We start from the raw sequence: 15418 nt of genomic DNA, 5'->3' as shown, positions 1-15418 counted from the left end.
TTGCCTACAGCCAGCCCTATGTTATTATGTTAGGCCTTCGAAGCCTGTCTGCGTCCCGTTCTTTCAACTACAACTACACTGACCAGGCCACTGATGGCCGTGTTCCCCTGGAACCAATTTTAACTTGCCTACAGCCAGCCCAATGTTAGGCCTTTGATGCCTGTCTGCCGTCACTCCTTCCACTAGGCCTCCACTGACCTGTCTATTGCTGCCCGTGTACCCCTTGAACCAACATCATTAAATATAAAAAAAATTAATTTGATTATAAAAAATAAGATCGTGTTGAGATCTCAAATGCAGACATTTTAACAATCAAAACAAACACACAACAAATATCTGGAACTGTACTACAAAGGTCCAACAGCTACAATTTCTTTCTCCTGCAAGAAGTTAACTGAAAGTTTTTTGGAGTTGTTAACACAGATATGGCATCCACCGAGTGTTGTCCTGTCGCGTCTCCTTTAAATTATTTCCAATAAGATGTTAAACTATTAATTTAATAAAATCAATAATTAAAAAAATAATTGAGTAAGTCAAAAGCACATTGCAAATAAACATTAATTACAAATCAAGAAGCATGGCGCGTCCGAGGGTGAGTAGATACCGAATAAGAATATAATCACCCTCGGACGCGCAATGCTTATTTACAACAGCCTTCCTTCCTAAGAATCAGCCCTTTCGTGGTGTAGAGAGAGGTTGTGTTACACTCCAAGGTGTTCCCCGGGTTGCCTTTCATGAGCTTCGATCTTCCGGCTCTCGTTTAGTAGTTGGTGGAAACTACGCTGCATTAGGCCTACAAATTTGGTATGGGGTGTAGAGACAGGTTGTGTTACACTCCAAGGTTTTCACCAGGTTGCCTTTCCTGAGCTTCGATCTTCATGCTCTCGTTTAGTAGTTGTAGAAAAGTACGCTGAATTAGGCCTACAAAATGGGTATGGGGTGGAGAGAGATGGTGTGTTACACTCCAAGGTGTTCCCCAGGTTGCCTTTCCTGAGCTTCGATCTTCCGGCTCTCGTTTAGTAGCTGTTGGAAACTACGCTGCATTAGGCCTACTAATTGTGTATGGGTGAAACAGTGGCGCATCTGCGGTCCCTCCTTCCACTAGGCCTCCACTGACCTGTCTACTGCGGCCCGTGTACCCCTTGAACCAACCTAATAAAATATTTAAAAAATTAATTTGATTATAAAAAATAAGATCGTGTTGAGATCTCAAATGCAGACATTTTAACAATCAAAACAAACACACAACAAATATCTGGAACTGTACTACAAAGGTCCAACAGCTACAATTTCTTTCTCCTGCAAGAAGTTAACTGAAAGTTTTTTGGAGTTGTTAACACAGATATGGCATCCACCGAGTGTTGTCCTGTCGCGTCTCCTTTAAATTATTTCCAATAAGATGTTAAACTATTAATTTAATAAAATCAATAATTAAAAAAATAATTGAGTAAGTCAAAAGCACATTGCAAATAAACATTAATTACAAATCAAGAAGCATGGCGCGTCCGAGGGTGAGTAGATACCGAATAAGAATATAATCACCCTCGGACGCGCAATGCTTATTTACAACAGCCTTCCTTCCTAAGAATCAGCCCTTTCGTGGTGTAGAGAGAGGTTGTGTTACACTCCAAGGTGTTCCCCGGGTTGCCTTTCATGAGCTTCGATCTTCCGGCTCTCGTTTAGTAGTTGGTGGAAACTACGCTGCATTAGGCCTACAAATTTGGTATGGGGTGTAGAGACAGGTTGTGTTACACTCCAAGGTTTTCACCAGGTTGCCTTTCCTGAGCTTCTATCTTCAGGCTCTCATTAAATTGTGGTTAAATGGAACAACTGCATTTGGCGTACTAGTTGGTTTGGGGCCTACTATCGGTGTCTGCCGCTCCTTGCTGTTCTCCTGGTTTCCTGTCCTGAAATTCCATTTTCAGCCTCTCGTTAAGTAGTTGTTAATGTTAAACTGCATTTGGCCTACTAGTTGGGTTGGGGCCTACTATCGGTGTCTGCCACTCCTTGCTGTTCTCCTCCACTGAACAAAGCTGTGCCGCCTGTTTACTACGGTTGCCAATTTTGAACTGCATTTCGACTACTTACTGATTTGGCCCTACTCTCTGTGTCAGCCTCTCATTCCAGTTGTCCTCCACTGCAATGCCCCCTGGTTATTCCTGTGTTACCAATTTTGAACTGCATTTAGCCCACTTTCTTCTTTGGGCCTATATCTGTGTTTCCACTTCATCGTGCCCATTGCCCAGCCAGTGATAGATGAGTCTGCTGGTACATTGACCCATAACGCAACATTCCCCGTGCACGCTACACAACAACATTGTGACCCTGCTGAAAGTCAGGTTGCTCTTCCCGCATACCATACCACCTTACACGGGGACAAAGAGGAAGGTGCAGATGAAAGTGCAGGTTCCTTCATCAGGTGGGGGGAGGAATACTAGTTGGCGACGTCACTGGCACAGGGCCTCTCATAGTACGCAAAAGTGTTGCTGCCGGTGGGAGGCGCCCCCGCCGTGCAAACACACCGCTGTACTTTGAGGGGCCCTGTGCCAGTGCCAATGCCAACGAGTGGGCCCCCCTGCTTGCTCAGGTTCACAGCACTTGCAAAGTTGAAATACTTACCTCTCCCTGCTCCACTGCCGTGACGTGGTCCAGATTTCCTGGGCCCACTAATTACTTGAACCAGCCCTACCCCCCACAACTTTAGCCAAATGACCCCCAATTTCAAATGCCTTCCAATTATTATAAGGTAAATTACGCTTGACAAGCTTCATTAAGAAGAATGGATGGTTTTGACATTAAAATGGGCACTCTAGGTGTTTTCCTGGCCCCCACTCACTGCCGACTATGCTGCCCCATTGACTTGCATTGGGTTTCGTGTTTCGGTCGATCCCGACTTTACGTCATAATCGGCCGATTTCACTCGACCCGACTTTGGACATAGTCGGGTTTCGCAAAACCCGGCTCGACTCTAAAAAGGTCAAGGTCGCTCAACTCTAGTTCTGATGGCTCGATGATGAAACCATGTGCCTTCTTTTCCAGGAAGTTTTCGCCTGCTGAGCGTAATTATGATGTTGACAATCGAGAGTTGCTGGCCATGAAGTGGGCATTCGAGGAGTGGCGTCATTGGCTTGAAGGAGCTAAGCATCGCGTTGTGGTCTTGACTGATCACAAGAACTTGACTTATCTCGAGTCTGCCAAACGGTTGAATCCTAGACAGGCTCGTTGGTCACTGTTTTTCTCCCGTTTTGACTTTGTGGTTTCGTACCTTCCGGGCTCTAAGAATGTGAAGGCGGATGCCCTATCTAGGAGTTTTGTGCCCGACTCTCCGGGTTTGCCTGAGCCGGCGGGTATTCTCAAAGAGGGGGTAATTTTGTCTGCCATCTCCCCTGATTTGCGGCGGGTGCTGCAAAAATTTCAGGCTAATAGACCTGACCGTTGCCCAGCGGAGAAACTGTTTGTCCCTGATAAATGGACGAGTAGAGTTATCTCTGAGGTTCATTGTTCGGTGTTGGCTGGTCATCCTGGAATCTTTGGTACCAGAGATTTGGTGGCTAGATCCTTTTGGTGGCCGTCTCTGTCGCGGGATGTGCGTTCGTTTGTGCAGTCCTGTGGGATTTTTGCTCGGGCTAAGCCCTGCTGTTCTCGTGCCAGTGGGTTGCTTTTGCCCTTGCTGGTCCCGAAGAGGCCCTGGACACATATCTCTATAGATTTTATTTCGGATCTTTCCGTCTCTCAAAAGATGTCGGTCATTTGGGTGGTTTGTGATCGCTTCTCTAAGATGGTCCATTTGGTACCCTTGTCTAAATTGCCTTCCTCCTCTGATTTGGTGCCATTGTTTTTCCAGCATGTGGTTCGTTTACATGGCATTCCGAAGAACATCGATTCTGACAGAGGTTCCCAGCTTGTTTCGAGGTTTTGGCGAGCCTTTTGTGCTAGGATGGGCATTGATTTGTCTTTTTCCTCGGCTTTCCATCCTCAGACAAATGGCCAAACTGAACGAACCAATCAGACCTTGGAAACATATCTGAGATGTTTTGTTTCTGCTGATCAGGATGATTGGGTGTCCTTTTTGCCTTTGGCTGAGTTCGCCCTTAATAATCGGGCCAGCTCGGCTACTTTGGTTTCGCCGTTTTTCTGCAATTCTGGTTTCCATCCTCGTTTCTCTTCAGGGCAGGTTGAGTCTTCGGACTGTCCTGGTGTGGATACTGTGGTGGATAGGTTGCAGCAGATTTGGACTCATGTAGTGGACAATTTGACATTGTCCCAGGAGAAGGCTAAACGTTTCGCTAACCGCAGGCGCTGTGTGGGTCCCCGACTTCGTGTTGGGGATTTGGTTTGGTTGTCGTCTCGTTATATTCCTATGAAAGTTTCCTCTCCTAAGTTTAAGCCTCGTTTCATTGGTCCGTATAGGATTTCTGAGGTTCTTAATCCTGTGTCTTTTCGTTTGACCCTTCCAGCTTCTTTTTCCATCCATAATGTATTCCATAGGTCATTGTTGCGGAGATACGTGGCACCTGTGGTTCCATCCGTTGATCCTCCTGCCCCGGTTTTGGTTGAGGGGGAGTTGGAGTATATAGTGGAGAAGATTTTGGATTCTCGTATTTCGAGACGGAAACTCCAGTACCTGGTTAAGTGGAAGGGTTATGGTCAGGAAGATAATTCCTGGGTCTTTGCCTCTGATGTTCATGCTGCCGATCTGGTTCGTGCCTTTCATTTGGCTGGTCGGCCTGGGGGCTCTGGTGAGGGTTCGGTGACCCCTCCTCAAGGGGGGGTACTGTTGTGAATTCTGTGGTCAAGCTCTCTCCTGTGGTCATGAGTGGTACTTCGGCTGGTTCTGTCCATGAGCTTCCTCTGGTGGATGTGAGTGGGGCTGCGGCTTCTGAGTTTCCTTCCTCAGATGACGAGGTTAAGTCGTTAGGTGCTGCTCTATTTAACTCCACCTAGTTCTTTGTTCCTGGCCTCCAGTCAATGTTCCAGTATTGGTCTTGCTCTCTCCTGGATCGTTCCTATGGCCTGTCTTCTCGGCATAAGCTAAGTTCTGCTTGTGTTACTTTTGTTTGCTATTTTTCTGTCCAGCTTGCTATATTGGTTTGTCTTGCTTGCTGGAAGCTCTGGGACGCAGAGGGAGCACCTCCGTACCGTTAGTCGGTGCGGAGGGTCTTTTTGTGCCCTCTGCGTGGTTGTTTGTAGATTTTTGTGCTGACCGCAAAGCTATCTTTCCTATCCTCCGTCTATTCAGTAAGTCGGGCCTCACTTTGCTAAAATCTATTTCATCTCTGTGTTTGTATCTTCATCTTTACTGACAGTCATTATATGTGGGGGGCTGCCTTTTCCTTTGGGGAATTTCTCTGAGGCAAGGTAGGCTTATTTTTCTATCTTCAGGGCTAGCTAGTTTCCCAGGCCATGCCGAGGCGCCTAGGTCTGGTCAGGAGCGCTCCACGGCTACCTCTAGTGTGGTGTGATAGGATTAGGGATTGCGGTCAGCAGAGTTCCCACGTCTCAGAGCTCGTCCTATATTATTAGTAACTTTCAGGTCATTTTGTGTGCTCTTAACCACCAGGTCCATTGTGGTTCTGAATCACCAGTTCATAACAAGCCAGTACATGTCCGGGCCCGTCTGAAGTTTGCTAGAGAGCATTTGGATGATCCAGAGGAGTTTTGGGAGAATGTCCTATGGTCTGATGAAACCAAACTGGAACTGTTAGGTAGAAACACAACTTGTCGTGTTTGGAGGAAAAAGAATACTGAGTTGCATCCATCAAACACCATACCTACTGTAAAGCATGGTGGTGGAAACATCATGCTTTGGGGCTGTTTCTCTGCAAAGGGGCCAGGACGACTGATCCGGGTACATGAAAGAATGAATGGGGCCATGTATCGTGAGATTTTGAGTGCAAACCTCCTTCCATCAGCAAGGGCATTGAAGATGAAACGTGGCTGGGTCTTTCAACATGACAATGATCCAAAGCACACCGCCAGGGCAACGAAGGAGTGGCTTCGTAAGAAGCATTTCAAGGTCCTGGAGTGGCCTAGCCAGTCTCCAGATCTCAACCCTATAGAAAACCTTTGGAGGGAGTTGAAAGTCCGTGTTGCCAAGCGAAAAGCCAAAAACATCACTGCTCTAGAGGAGATCTGCATGGAGGAATGGGCCAACATACCAACAACAGTGTGTGGCAACCTTGTGAAGACTTACAGAAAACGTTTGACCTCTGTCATTGCCAACAAAGGATATATTACAAAGTATTGAGATGAAATTTTGTTTCTGACCAAATACTTATTTTCCACCATAATATGCAAATAAAATGTTAAAAAAACAGACAATGTGATTTTCTGGATTTTTTTTTTCTCAGTTTGTCTCCCAAAGTTGAGGTCTACCTATGATGTAAATTACAGACGCCTCTCATCTTTTTAAGTGGTGGAACTTGCACTATTGCTGACTGACTAAATACTTTTTTGCCCCACTGTGTATATATATATATATATATATATATATATATATATATATACATACTAGATTGTGGCCCGATTCTAACGCATCGGGTATTCTAGAATATGCATGTCCCCGTAATATATGGACAATGATGATTCCAGAATTCACGGCAGACTGTGCCCGTCGCTGATTGGTCGAGGCAACCTTTATGACATCATCGTCGCTGTGCCCGTTGCTTATTGGTCGAGGCCGCCAGGCCTCGACCAATCAGAGACGCGGGATGTCTACATCCTTTATGACATCATTGTCGCTGTGCCCGTTGCTGATTGGTCGAGGCCTAGCGGCCTCGACCAATCAGGGAGCCGGGATTTCCAGGACAGACAGACAGACAGAAAGACAGACAGACAGACAGAAAGACAGACAGACAGATAGACGGAAAAACCCTTAGACAATTATATATATATATATATATATATATATATATAGTGAGGCAGTGACCCCTGTTACAGCTAGGGGGCGCTGTATGTGCTCTCCAGAGTGGGCAAGGAAGCGTAGTGAGCCCATGAGGGCGTACTACAGACACAGCTGTGGCTGTAATTAGAAGAATGAAGCAGTGACTGATTAAAAAGCCCTGTAGTACTGGGGGAAGGGTGTCAGTGTGTTATTGGAAGCAGACAGGGCAGTTGTCTGCAGTGCTCTCTGTGTGGAGCAGCACAGAGGCTAAAGGAACCAGAGAGACTGACACCCTGCGTCTTGGGCTGTCTTATATGTACCCGGCTGCACTCCAGAGGATAAAGAGTGCAGTGCGCTGAGTGAGTACAGAGACTTGTTACCGGCGTGCGGTCACCCAGGGAAACTGGACAGAGGGAAGTTTGGCCTGTGTATTGACTGCATCATATAGCCATGCATTATTAATGGACTGTATGAAGAAGCTGTATACTATATTGACTGTGTGAAGTAACACAATAAAAGAACGTTTTGTTTGAACTTGCTTGGGTCACTGCCGTTTCACTGTGTATGGTCCTACCGCTGCATCACAATATATATATATATATATATATATATATATATAGTACAGACCAAAAGTTTGGACACACCTTCTCATTTAAAGATTTTTCTGTATTTTCATGACTATGAAAATTGTACATTCACCCTGAACGCATCAAAACTATGAATTAACACATGTGGAATTATATACTTAACAAAAAAGTGTGAAACAACTGAAAGTATGTCTTATATTCTAGGTTCTTCAAAGTAGCCAACTTTTGCTTTGATGATTGCTTTGCACACTCTTGGCATTCTCTTCATGAGCTTCATGAGGTAGTCACCGGAAATGGTCTTCCAACAATCTTGAAGGAGTTCCCAGAGATGCTTAGCACTTGCTGGCCCTTTTGCCCTCACGCTGCGGTCCAGCTCACTCCAAACCATCTTGATTGGGTTCAGGTCTGGCGTAGCACCCCATCTCTCTCCTTCTTCGTCAAATAGCCCTTACACAGCCTGGAGATGTGTTTGGGGTCATTGTCCTGTTGAAAAATAAATGATGGTCCAACTAAACGCAAACCGGATGGAATAGCATGCTGCTGCAAGATGTTGTGGTAGCCATGCTGGTTCAGTATGCCTTCAATTTTGAATAAATCCCCAACAGTGTCACCAGCAAAGCACCCCCCACACCATCACACCTCCTCCTCCATGCTTCACGGTGGGAACCAGGCATGTAGAGTCCATCCGTTCACCTTTTCTGCGTCGCACAAAGACACGGTGGTTGGAACCAAAGATCTCAAATTTGGACTCATCAGACCAAAGCACAGATTTCCACTGGTCTAATGTCCATTCCTTGTGTTCTTTAGCCCAAACAAGTCTCTTCTGTTTGTTGCCTGTCCTTAGCAGTGGTTTCCTAGCAGCTATTTTACCATGAAGGCCTGCTGCACAAAGTCTCGTCTTAACAGTTGTTGTAGAGATGTGTCTGCTGCTAGAATTCTGTGTGGCATTGACCTGGTCTCTAATCTGAGCTGCTGTTAACCTAAGATTTCTGAGGCTGGTGACTCGGATAATATTATCCTCAGAAGCAGAGGTGACTCCTGGTCTTCCTTTCCTGGGGCGGTTCTCATCTGAGCCAGTTTCTTTGTAGCATTTGATGGTTTTTGCAACTGCACTTGGGGACACTTTCAAAGTTTTCCAAATTTTTCGGACTGACTGACCTTCATTTCTTAAAGTAATGATGGCCACTCGTTTTTCTTTACTTAGCTGCTTTTTTCTTGCCATAATACAAATTCTAACAGTCTATTCAGTAGGACTATCAGCTGTGGATCCACCAGACTTCTGCACAACAGAACTGATGGTCCCAACCCCGTTTATAAGGCAAGAATTCACACTTATTAAACCTGACAGGGCACACCTGTGAAGTGAAAACCATTCCCGGTGACTACCTCTTGAAGCTCATCAAGAGAATGCCAAAAGTGTGCAAAGCAGTAATCAAAGCAAAAGGTGTCTACTTTGAAGAACCTAGAATATAAGACATATTTTCAGTTGTTTCACACTTTTTTGTTAAGTATATAATTCCACATGTGTTAATTCATAGATTTGATGCCTTCAGTGTGAATTTACAATTTTCATAGTCATGAAAATACAGAAAAATCTTTAAATGAGAAGGTGTGTCCAAACTTTTGGTCTGTACTGTATATATATATATATATATATATATATATATATATATTCAGTATATATACACATTGTATATACCTATACTATGTGTAGACATTTATTTTAGCTATTCTATTCTAACCTGTCAGTGTGATTTTACTGTACACCGGACTGAATTACCGGCTTTTCTATAGAACACCGATGCGTATTTCTCGCAAGTCACACGCATAGTCCATGTGTAATCCGAATTTTTCTCACCCCCATAGACTTTCATTGTTGGATTTTTTGCGCAATATGCTGACAAACGCAGCATGCTGCGATTTTCTCAGCCCGTAAAATACGGCCGAGAAATGTACGGCTGATGGGAGCTGCCCCATAGAGAAACATTGGTCCGTGTGCAATGCGTTGTTTTTGTGCCTCTCGCTCGTCCGTATTCCTCTCTAGTGTGACTCCGGCCTAACGTCTGAATATCCTTTATAAAATGTTGAGCCCAAAACTGGATCCCATATTCTAGATGTGGCCTTACCAGTGATTTATAAAGGGGTAATAATACGTTGAGATCGCGGAATTTTATCTCTGTTTTTATACATGCTAAAATCTTGTTTGCTTTTGCAGCTGCTGGTTGACATTGAGTACCACTATTCAGCTTACATGTAACTAGAATACCTAAGTCCTTCTCCTTTTCTGTAGTCCCAAGTATACTCCCATTTAATGGATATGCAGCAATAGGATTACTCCGTCCTAGGTGCATTAATTTACATTTATCTACATTAAACCTCACTTGCCAAGTGTTTGCCCATTTGGTCATCTTTTATTCAGATCGTTTTACAATATTGCAATCTTAAGGTCAGATTTTAATATCCTTCATAGTTTGGTGTTGTCAGCAAAGACTGACACTTTACTCTCAATCCCATCCACAAGGTGATTAATAAAGAGGTTAAAAAGATTCGGTCTTAGCACAGAACCCTGTGGTTCCCCAAAAATGCCCTAAACATTTTTGCAGACTACTGATGTCAGGCTTACCTCATGGTAGTTGCCTGGATCCACCTTCTTACCTTTCTTAAATATCGGTACCATGTAAGCCATCCTCAAATCCTGTTGCACCATCCCTGTTACAAGAGAGTCTAAGAATATGAGATACAGTGGTCTGTCAATTATTGAGCTGAATTCCCTCAGTATCCGTGGATGAATGCCATCTGGACGGGGGATTTGTCAGTTGTCAATTGCACAACCAACTCTACCCTCTCCTAGTGTATCCTCACCCATCCCCTACAGACTGTGAGCCCTCACGGGCAGGGTCCTCCCTCCTTCTGTACCAGTTAGTGCCTTGTTTTTGCTCATCTTTATTGTATTTGTCTACATATTTGCCCCCTTTTCACATGTAAAGTGCCATGGAATAAATGGCGCTATAAAAATGTATAATAATAATAATAATTGCCCAGATGTAGATGCACTTCTTTTTGTGTTAAACTAGTTATATCAGGTTGTGAATTTTGATTTTTGCCTCGTTGAATGATCCTTGTAACAGACAGTTCATTGGTGAACACAGATGAAAAGTGCCGGTTTAATATCACAGCCTTTTCTTTATCCTCTGTGATTTCCGTATTTTGTTGTTGTCATCTTTTAAGGGGCCAATACCATCATTTTTTTTCTTTTTGGCATTGATTTATTTATAAAACATTTTGGGATTTATTTTAATGTCATTGGGGATTTGTTTCTCTGTAGATTTGCTAGCTTGATTTTATTTTTTATATTTCTTATTTATCCAGCTAGTTTTTGTATGAAGCCGCTAATGGTAACACCAGTATTGATAAATCCCGTCTGTGACTTAGATACTTCAAAAAGATTCACTAACTTGCAAATATTTCAGAGTTTCCTGTTGGAAGATAAATTTGCAGCATCTTTGGATGCTTTTCTCTAAGTTTTCACCAATCTTGGTTGACTTGCTTAAAACTAATTTTTTGTGCCAAACTTTTAGCACAAATTAATGCATCTTCTGCCACATCCCTTTCCTGTGGAAAAAAAAGAAACATTCCCCATTGTTGAGTATGGCACATAAAAAATGTAAAAACTTTGTAAATATGGCAGCATGGGCCAGTGCTTAGTTCAATGAACAGAATATCTTTCTTTTTTTTTTTTACAGGTCCTACTAGAATGAAATCCTCTTACCTGATCCCCTGCTTGGTGCTTATCCTGATGAATGTATACAGTGGTTTCTCTCGCATGAAATCAAGAAACAACAAGCCACCTGTTAATAAAAAGAAAGGCTCAAATGTACCCAAGCCTATTCCAGGCCTTAATCCCAGCCTGCTGCTCTTTAGAGGAAATCGTCTTAGCGTTCGCTTTAACACGACAGATGAATCTCAAGTTTACGCTGCAAACTACTCCATGTTTCCTGACGGACTGTACTACCCCCGACCTAGTACAGTCAATGACTACAACGAATTTGTGAGTTCCTGTCTGAATACCACTTTGGATTTGGAGGCAAACAAGGACAAGATATCGAGGTTCCACTCCGAAATTTATACAAAGGTGACACTAACCATTGTAGGATTCCTCTGCTCAGAGAATTATTACAGTGGGAATAATAGTGCTGATCTATATCCTGGAGGATTATGGGTGGTGACAACAATAAGCGCCATGTTATTGGTGATCAAAACAATTGGGTAAAGTAATTGTACCATGGATTACATTATAATTTATGCTGCATTTACACTGCAAGATAATCATGAACGAGTGCTGTTTCATGGTTATATTGCTGCGTAAACGGGCAGCCGATCACTTGATGAACAAGCAAAATGCTGCCGAAAACTATGGCAGCCTATGCACCCAGAGTGATCTAGCACAGATCACTCAACGCGCGTTGTTTGCTTAGATCTACAGGAATTTGTACGACCACCGATTGGTTAAAGTTTACTTATAGGGGGTCATATCGTAAGTGTAAAAGGACCCCTAGTCTGACTGTCTTTTCCTAATTGTACACCAACATTAAACATTTAGCCTACCCGTCTTCATCTGAGCAAGTTCCTCAGCTGTATCCATTAGAAAAAGGATTGTGACCTGCTCTATCTATGGAGCTTTTCTACCCCAGAGGCATTGTTTCTAGGTTAGCATAGCTCTGTACAAAAACCGCCCAACGGTGCATTGCCAAGCAACAAATGGAGTCTCTTTAATGTCATGGACACGAAGACATTATTGTTATCCCCACACTTTTGCCTACGTTGGAGGAAGAGTTTGAAGCTCCATGAACCTGGGTCAAAATTGATACAGACGATATCTGATGTATTTTATAGTTGACAATTATTGAATATGCATTTAGAGGGGTTTTCCATCTTTATTTTTAAATGTGTTTAAATTAGTCAGATATGCAACTTAGTTACCACCATTGATGATAGTAATTTAGGGATGATTCAGCCCTGGCTTCTGGTACCACCTGGGATTAGCCTTGTTCGGCCAAAAAATCTCACGTTTTAGGTAGGGCTTGTGTAAACCTTGCCCATTGTTTGTCTAGTATACAGAAAATTTGCCAGGACTGGTTGTGAAAGTCAAGACTGGCAAATTAAGGATAGTTGGCATGTATGCTTACTAGAGTCAGGCAAAAAGTTATGCAGGACCATGTGCCTGTGGCTATGTCAGTGGCCGCCAGACCACAGCTCTGTGAACCTCCTCTTACCTGTCGGCATCCTCAACACCTTTGCTTATTAGTACGACCAGTGTGACATCAGTGTTGTGGCATGTCACACAAAGGGTGTTCCACCGGACCAATTAATCTGGGGAGGCACCAGTAAGGTCAGCAGGTAGGAAGTGATTTTCAGTGCTGTTGTTAGCTAGAGGCAACGATCTACCTACATGGCCGGCATTTTTTTTTTACTCAACTCTGAAGGTTGCTAATATAATTGACTTCTGAAAGGTGTTCAGATCTTCCGCTACAAGTCATGGTACTGGTAGGTCCTCGTCTAATTTGCACCCTACTGCATTTTCTGTGACATATGACCAAAGCAGTGTGTTTGGAGACTGGCTGGCTCTAATATTTTAATAGCAAAACAAGATCCCTTCTCTGTCACAGCCAATGTATAGACAGTGGAGGAGGCTGGCTTAGCTATTTAAACTATCAACTAGCAGCCTCTTTTACACATAGATCAGGTCATGTGCCAACATAGGAAACTACGTACTGTGTCGGACAAAATCTGTAAAAGGAACAGCTGGGACCTGAGCTTAAGATCCGAATACCTCAATATAACAACTTATTTTAGCTGGACAAGCCATTGAAAGGGGTTGTTTCCTTACAGACATCTCATTTAATATAAGAGCTGCCGAGGGGATCAGCTTGGCAGAAGAGTTAGATAAACCGAATATATTTATTCTTTCAATATACTGACAAGTATACTGCTCTTTTCCTTCTGATTGTCAGCAGTATATCAGGGTGACTTATAACACAATATACCACATTTAATGAATGTAATCCATGACAGATGTAATGTAGTTTATGAGAAATTGAATACTGTAAAGATTGTATAACTGACTATCTATGTAAGTTTTTGTGATTTAGTTAAAGGGAACCAGCCATTACATTTTTACCTATAAAAGTAAGGTTATCACTGTACAGACCCTTGTCCCCTTATGACAACTATACCTTTTTTGTAGAATTCCCAAGTGCCAGTCATGGGAAAATCTAGCTTAGAAGCCATACGCAAATCATGATGGACGTGCGTCATTGGAAGAAGCAGCTCAAATGCAAACTGATTATTATATGTCTTCTATAATAGAGTTCCCATGACTAACATCTGGTCTCTGCAAAAAAAAAGTATCATCAATATTATGGGGAAGAAGAGCCATGGCACCTCTTACCAGGTGTGAAAATGTACTGCCAGGTGAGGTTCTTTTAAAAGGAAATCTATTAAGATGATCAATGCCATGAGTCCACTAATATTCTCATGTAGCTCTTTGAATAATAAACTAATTAATGCTTCTATTTGTAATAGTCATTGGGCCTTTTTCAAATTCAACTGGCAGCTCACTGGTTAGACTATTGAGCCAGGTGAGCTGTCAGTCAAGATGAAGATGTGAGGACTGGGCGGGGTATAGAGCTAGGGAGGCAGTGGCTCAGGAAGTGCTCCCATCATGTAGGGAGCACTTCAGCCTCATTTGCATATGGATTAAAACATGGTTTTTTTGGCTATGGAGCAGTGTATTTTTATAAATAAAAGGTATTGATTGGCTTATCTTTCAAATAACTACATGACATTTGACAATATAAGCTGTGTTTGGGAAGGGAGTGTAGATCGTCATGAGAGATTCCCTTTAAAAAAAAAATGTAACCAATATTTAAGTCCTGTGTAACCAATGTATTACAATGAACACTATGAATGTTACTGGAAGTGTAAAATATATACTATACTATTTATTAATGTACCAATAAACTTTGTCTGTGATATACATGGATTACTTGGTTTATGCGGAAAGAATAATAAATATTAACTAACATACACACGTGGTCAAAATTGTTGGTACCCCTCGTTTAATGACAGAAAAACCCACAATGGTCACAGAAATAACTTGAATCTGACCAAAGAAATAATAAATAAAAAATCTATGAAAATGAACAAATTAAAGTCAGACATTGCTTTTCAACCATGCTTCCACAGAATTAAAAAAAATAAAACTCGTGAAATAGGCCTGGACAGAAATGATGGTACCCTTAACTTAATATTTTGTTGCACAACCTTTTGAGGCAATTCCTGCAATCAAACGATTCCTGTAACTGTCAATGAGATTTCTGCATCTCTCGACAGCTATTTTGGCCCACTCCTCAAGAGCAAACTGCTCCAGTTGTCTCGTGTTTGATGGTTGCCTTTTCCAGATGGCATGTTTCAGCTCTTTCCAAAGATGCTCAATAGGATTTAGGTCAGGGCTCATAGAAGGCCACTTCTAAATAGTCCAATGTTTTTCTCGTAGCCAGTCTTGGGTGTTTTTAGCCATGTGTTTTGGGTCATTATCCTGTTGCAACACCCACCATTACCTGTGACTGAGACCAAGCTTTCTGACACTGGGCAGCACATTTCTCTAGAATCCCTTGATAGTCTTGAAATTTAATTGTACGGATTCTAAACACCCTGTGCCAGATGCAGCAAAACAGCACCAGAACATAACAGAGTCTCCTCCATGTTTCACAGTAGGAACAGTGTTCTTTTCTTGATATGCTTCATTTTTCTGTCTGTGAACATAGAGGTGATGTGCCTTGCTATAAAGTTCCATTTTTGTCTCATCTGTCCGTAGGACATTCTCGCAGAAGCTTTGTGGCGTGTCAACATGTAGTTTTGCAAATTCCAGTGTGGCTTTTTAATGATT

The 15418-nt window shown here is 42.7% G+C and overlaps 1 long non-coding RNA gene across 1 annotated transcript in view; it reads left to right on the top strand.

The window, feature by feature from the left end:
* The window catches only part of LOC138674294 (uncharacterized), a 67081-nt gene extending 52575 nt beyond the window's left edge, over window positions 1-14506 (top strand). The window contains exon 2 of the long non-coding RNA XR_011320584.1: window positions 11214-14506. This is a non-coding gene — a long non-coding RNA (uncharacterized lncRNA). The remainder of the gene's footprint in view (window positions 1-11213) is intronic.
* The last annotated feature ends 912 nt before the right edge of the window (window positions 14507-15418 follow it).

This window comes from Ranitomeya imitator, chromosome 4, assembly GCF_032444005.1.
Source record: "Ranitomeya imitator isolate aRanImi1 chromosome 4, aRanImi1.pri, whole genome shotgun sequence".
Lineage (NCBI taxonomy): Eukaryota > Metazoa > Chordata > Amphibia > Anura > Dendrobatidae > Ranitomeya > Ranitomeya imitator.
This window is presented reverse-complemented; position numbering and strand designations above follow the sequence as displayed.